Genomic DNA, 6,000 nt, shown 5'->3' on the forward strand with positions numbered 1-6,000 from the left:
ACCGGCCTCTATACTTGAACTGTGACCATAATTTTAAAAATTAATATTTTTTTATTGAAAAAAATAAAAAAAATAAAAAGTAATGTCTAAGTATAATTATTAGACATAATTGAAGAAGATTGTAGTTATGATTGCTATTCAAAGGTGGACAGATGTCGAGACACTCGGGGGAATAAAGTTTTTTGTCATGCCATTTCCATGCCATATTTCCTCCATGCCGTAATAGCATATTTCATGATAGCCATCCCATACCATATGTACATTTTATGGTAACCCATCCCATGCCATAATTGTATATTCTATAACAAGCTAGCATGGTATAAATTATGAGAAGTCCAATACTCCCCTTGGAGTGTGAAGGTTAGAAACTTCCAATTTATCCTTCAAAAGCTCAACTTGTCCCTTGCCCCAAGCCTTGATCATGAGGTCTGCCAAATGATGAATGGTAGAGACATGAGAGATATGAAAACGGTTACCTTGAAGCTTTTTCAAGATAACATGGCAATCAATTTCTATATATTTCATGCATCTATGGAAGACTAGGTTGGCTGGTATATACAAGGCTGAGATGGGCGGGCAAAGGAGGAGGAACAATAAGGTAATGAACTAAGTAGCTAAGCCATGTGATTTTATAAATGGCTGGAGCCATGGCTCTGTGCTTGACTTTGGGAGAAGAGTGAAACATGATCTATTTCTTTATTTTTCAAAAAATTAAAAATAGAACTGGAACCAAGGAACATACCATGATAATCTGACCCAAAGAAATTGGGCCTCATCTATTTGACTGGCCTATACCTTAAAAAATAGTCCAAAAAAAAATAATGGAAAGCAGACTCCCACCATGAGTCTTCTTTCTCCCTATTTTATTGGATGAAGTTGATGTCGAGGAAGACTCCAACTCCTCCCACTTGATTTAAAGACCTCCTTACCCCCTTCGAGCCTCACCACCATCGGCCATTAAATCATCGTTGGAAAACTTCTCTCATTATTCTTAATCTTTCGAACTTCCTTCATCATATTGACCTTGAAACCTCATCGGAGACAAGGTATGGAACCCCGATTCCCCTCTATTTCTCTTCTTTAGTCTTCTCTCTTCTTCGATAAGTCACCTTTTGTTGTCTAGATAGACAATCCAAGAGAGGACGGGTGAATTAAGTTTTTTAAAAATTTAAACTTATTATGTTCAATATTTAATCTAAGTAAGGCGAGTAAAATTCAAGCAATAAGCAATAATATAATGATAATAGAAATTAGCGATGAAAGAAATAATAGGGCATGTGCAAATATAAGATTTTTTATAATAGTTCAGTGCTAAATTCAGTACTTATATCCACTCTCCAAGGCATCCTTGAAAATTTCATTATAATCTTTCCTAAATTATAGCTTAATTATTTTTTTGGATTTACAATCAAAATTCAGTTGATTTTTTCAGTGAAAATCAATCAATACCATATCTATAAGATAATTCTAAGCTCACACAATAATCTCACTTCAATTCAAGACTTGAATGGATCTATCCCCAAATTTCAATTCCAATTGAAACATATTTATAACAAAGAATTAGAATGCAATGAATAACACAACAAAAACTCCTAAAAGATCAAATAGAAAAGTCAATAAAGTTCCTGAAGATTTTGTCGAGGAAGTTTGACAATCAATGTATCAAAAATCACTTGAATATTTCAAGAATTTTGTAGTTGAAAGTTTGAAACTTTTTCCTGAATGTTTGCTTCATGCACTTGGATTTTTTATTTATTTTTCTCTTTCTTTGGGTTATTCTCTTTATTTGGTAACCTTTAAAATCTTTTTAAATATCCAAATAATCGTTTGTAGCTATTGGGAATCAAAAACTAGATGTTGGAGCAATTATGTGCATTTTTGAAATTTCTACAGAACTAGTCATTAGAACTATCAACTGCAGTCGAGTTGGCTCAAGACCAAGAATGGGTTGACTCGAGGTAACTGTGAGTCGGCTTAGATAGAAGTAAGGATCGACTCGAAGTTTGGCCAATAGAATATGGTTCTTTATCTTTTTGAGATAGTTGAGTCAAGACCAAATAGGAGTTGACTCGAGGTCAATAATAAAAAATTTCACTCTTTGTCTATCTGAGAGAGTCGACTCGATAAAAGTAGGGATCGACTTTTAGATTATGCCATTTTATGTTTGCATACCAGAGTCGACACTTTGAAACTTAGAGTCAGCTCTTAACATCTTTTACTCTTCTATTTTTTTTTTTTGGATTCATAACTTGGCATTCATGAAATACTTTCTAAGCATGATTTTAGCTTCCTGGAACATTCTTCACATGAACTTTAACAACTCATTAGTACTAAAATAAATATTCAGATATTTTGTAATGATCAAAAATTAATCCTAGGGTCAACATCCTCGGCTGGATTTTATTGAAACCATCGGAAAATGAAGTTGAGAACCCTCCTACTTAGTTTAAAGATTTTTCATTCTTCATCCTCTTTCTTTGATTTTTTTGATGCCGATTGGCACCACTGACACTAGTTGGGGGACCTCTAGCTATGCTGTCGTGGCCATGGCCACAGCCACACCGGCTAAATCCTTTATTTTGGGTATAAGGGGCAAACCCAGGTTTTATCAAGAACCAATGAAAGAGAAAGAGAGAAAAAAAGAAAGAAAAAAGTGAAAAAAACATATATATCAAGGGAAAGAGAGAGTTCTCTCCTCTCTTTCTCTCTAATTTTTTTCTCTATTTTCTCTCTCTAGATTCTCTCTCTTATTTTTCTCTATAAGTTTCTCTCTCTTAAGATTTTTTGAATCTTAGAGAAAGGCTCTTTTTAATGACCTTGATGTATTCTCATGAAGAGGTTATGACTTATGACTATCAGGCTATATGCTAACCCTCACCCTAGAAAGGTTAGGCACCATTAGATTTTACCATCAATTATATTCTAGCATGACTTTTGATTTGTTGTTAATCCATTGGGTACCCTAGATCAAATCGATCTAGACGTCGGGCACTACCACTTGGCCCACCCTATGAGGATGTTGGAATTAAGAATTTTTATTCTAAAATAATCATAGTAAAAATCTGATAAAATATAATTTTTGAATATTAGGTACTAAGAGAGATTTTTTAAATTAATTGGATTTGTCAGTTTATTTTATTTATAAGATAAGTAATGCTTCACTTTTTTTTAAATTTATTAGCAAATTATAAAATATTTTTTGTATCATGATTTATGAATTTGATGCATGATATTTTTAATTATTGGATATGTTCTTTTCTAAAATATTAAATGATCCATGATTGAACATAATGAATTTGATATGGATTATGTTTGATTGATTTTGATGTCATTTAATTTTATGAATTATTCAATTTGAAACATGAAATATGTCTTTGGAAAAAATATTTTGATTTGAGACAAAGTTTGACCACAGCTAGACTATATTCGGTATCCTACTTATGGGGGTTGTGCATCAGTATTTCAATATCCTATTAGTAGAGCTTATGTGTTGATATTTTGATAACTTGTCAATGGAGATTAAGTATTGGTATATATTTTGATACTCTGCTAGTATAGGTTATATGTTGGGAGATTGTATATTAGCATTTTGATACCCTATCGTTAGGGGTTATACATTCGTACTTCGACTAATCTCTTAGTCCGGTCAAATCATAAAGAATATATGTGGTCAAAGTTCATAGCTATCGAGATGTATGTGATATTTTAAAAAAAATTAATTTATGAATAAAATTTGAATTCTTAAAAGACTGGATCTACATGCTTATTTTTGGATAGCATTGTATATTTTGAATTAGATTTTGAATTGATATACCTCCACTTCTAGTACCACTCGTCGATGAGTCCTTCCTCCCTTGCTGCTTCCCATGGTCGAGGAGGCTACCACAAGATAGCGAGGGGCGATGCCCCTTTCCTCTCTTACGAGCATGAGTAGACTGTCACATCCAAGGTCGTGGCGATTTTGCCAAAAGCTATTACTGTCCGGCCACCCAAGCCATGCCACCACTGAACTCCACCTTCCTTTCCTCTCCTCTCCATCTTTCTTGTTAGATGGAAAGAACCTAGATTTTCTCTCCTATGTTTCTATGCAAAAAGAAAAAGAAAAAAAATAGAGAGAAAGAAAAATAAGAAAAGAAAGTAAAAATAAAAAAAATGATAAAACCCGTGTTTGAGTCCAACATTCGATTAGGTCTACACTTGTACCTTGTTGATTGACTCAAATCAAATAGATCAAGTCCTGATTGAACCCAGATCGAGTTTCTCTTCGTCCTTTCCATGTTGGTTGAGCCATTCTAAATAGATCAGGCCCTTATTTGGGCTCAAATTGAGTCACTCTTTTTTCTCTCTATTTGTTATTCTCTTTTTAGCTTAAGGGACTTACCATATTAATTATTTTGAGTAAAGCAAGTGTCAGATCTAGAGATCGAGCTACATATTTAAGGACATGAATAGTTTTGTTAAATGGATTTTTTTGGATCTGATCAATTTAGACCATAAGTTACCTCTATTCCTTGGGTGTTTCATAATGCATGTGATCTAATTTGAGAATTTACCTATTGTTATGATATTTTATTTAAATTATGTTATGTGCTTTATATGAAAATGGTTTGTAAAATGTTGAATCAAATATATATGATTTATTTGGACATCAATTATATTTCATTGCATCAAAAAATATGTTACATGTCAGTTCCACTACTTTCTAGTCTAATTATGATTATATAAACTTAGGATCTAGTCCCCTTCTAGACCTCCAATGGGATGATCACTGGCGTCACTAACAATGTGTTGTAATTAGGAACTAGTTTTCTTTTGGATCTAGCTAGATGGAGCTGATCATTGGCATATACTAATGGGTATATATTTTTTCACATGATACCAGAGCTAGTTTATTTCTAGATCTCCATGGGACGATCATTGACGCATGACTGATGGATAGTATGTTGTAGTCAAGATCTAGTTTCTTTTAGAACTTGCCATGGATCAATCATGATGAGGACTAGGAGAGTGAGAGTCAATGGTGGATTGTTGGTTGTTTGAAAATTTATTTTGGCCAAATATATATTTTTGAAATTTATGTTGCTAGATATGATATGTTTTATGTATTCGTTGATATATTTTATAGAAAATCATAAAAACTAAATATTTATATTTCTTATAATATTTAATATTTAATAAAATTAGAGATTTTGATAACTTATTGGCACACAAAATTTATTACATCCTATCTATGTTTTTTAGATATAGTAGAATAGACAAAGCTTGGGATCGAGCAATGAAGAGCTTAGAAACTAAAAATTTTTTTGATTACTTGTTATTTGAAAAAATTGATTTGAACTAATCATTATTATTTAGTGGTTTTGAATTAATTTTTTTGATAAATTGGATTAATTTATTATCTTTTACTACTATCTAAGTTTGAAATGATGCAAATATGTATGAACAAAAAAGCAGGCTTTATATGTCATCTAGGATTAAATTCTAAGGATTTACAGTCATTTGTCCCATATCCAACTCTGACCATCAAATTAGGATGTGATGGATAAAAAGATATCAGAGCTTAAGTTCAGGATCGTGAGAATTTAGGTTAGTGAGGGTGAGATAAAATTGGGGTTTTGATTGAATACTTGAAAATAATTGCTAGTACCAATAGTTTATTTAATTTTTTTCATAATATCTGATTTTTTTTCTTACAGATATTAATTGTGGTCTTTTGGTTCCAAAGAAATGTCAATGATGTTAAATAACTGATATATAGATATATATTTTGAGTAATGTGAATGAGTTTTATTATGATATGCTAGGTATTTTGTTAACTATTAAAATTATTTTGAAAATCTAAACTTGGCATGATTGTAGAATGTGATAGTAATTTCAAATTCATTGAAAGTTATTATGGATGCAATTTGGAATTGGTGGAATTGAACTCATTGTGAAATCATAGTCTATGTCTTGGTGAGTTTCTAATAAATCTTTGAACTAGATTATTAGATTATTGTA

Source organism: Elaeis guineensis, chromosome 1, assembly GCF_000442705.2.
Source record: "Elaeis guineensis isolate ETL-2024a chromosome 1, EG11, whole genome shotgun sequence".
Taxonomy (NCBI): domain Eukaryota; kingdom Viridiplantae; phylum Streptophyta; class Magnoliopsida; order Arecales; family Arecaceae; genus Elaeis; species Elaeis guineensis.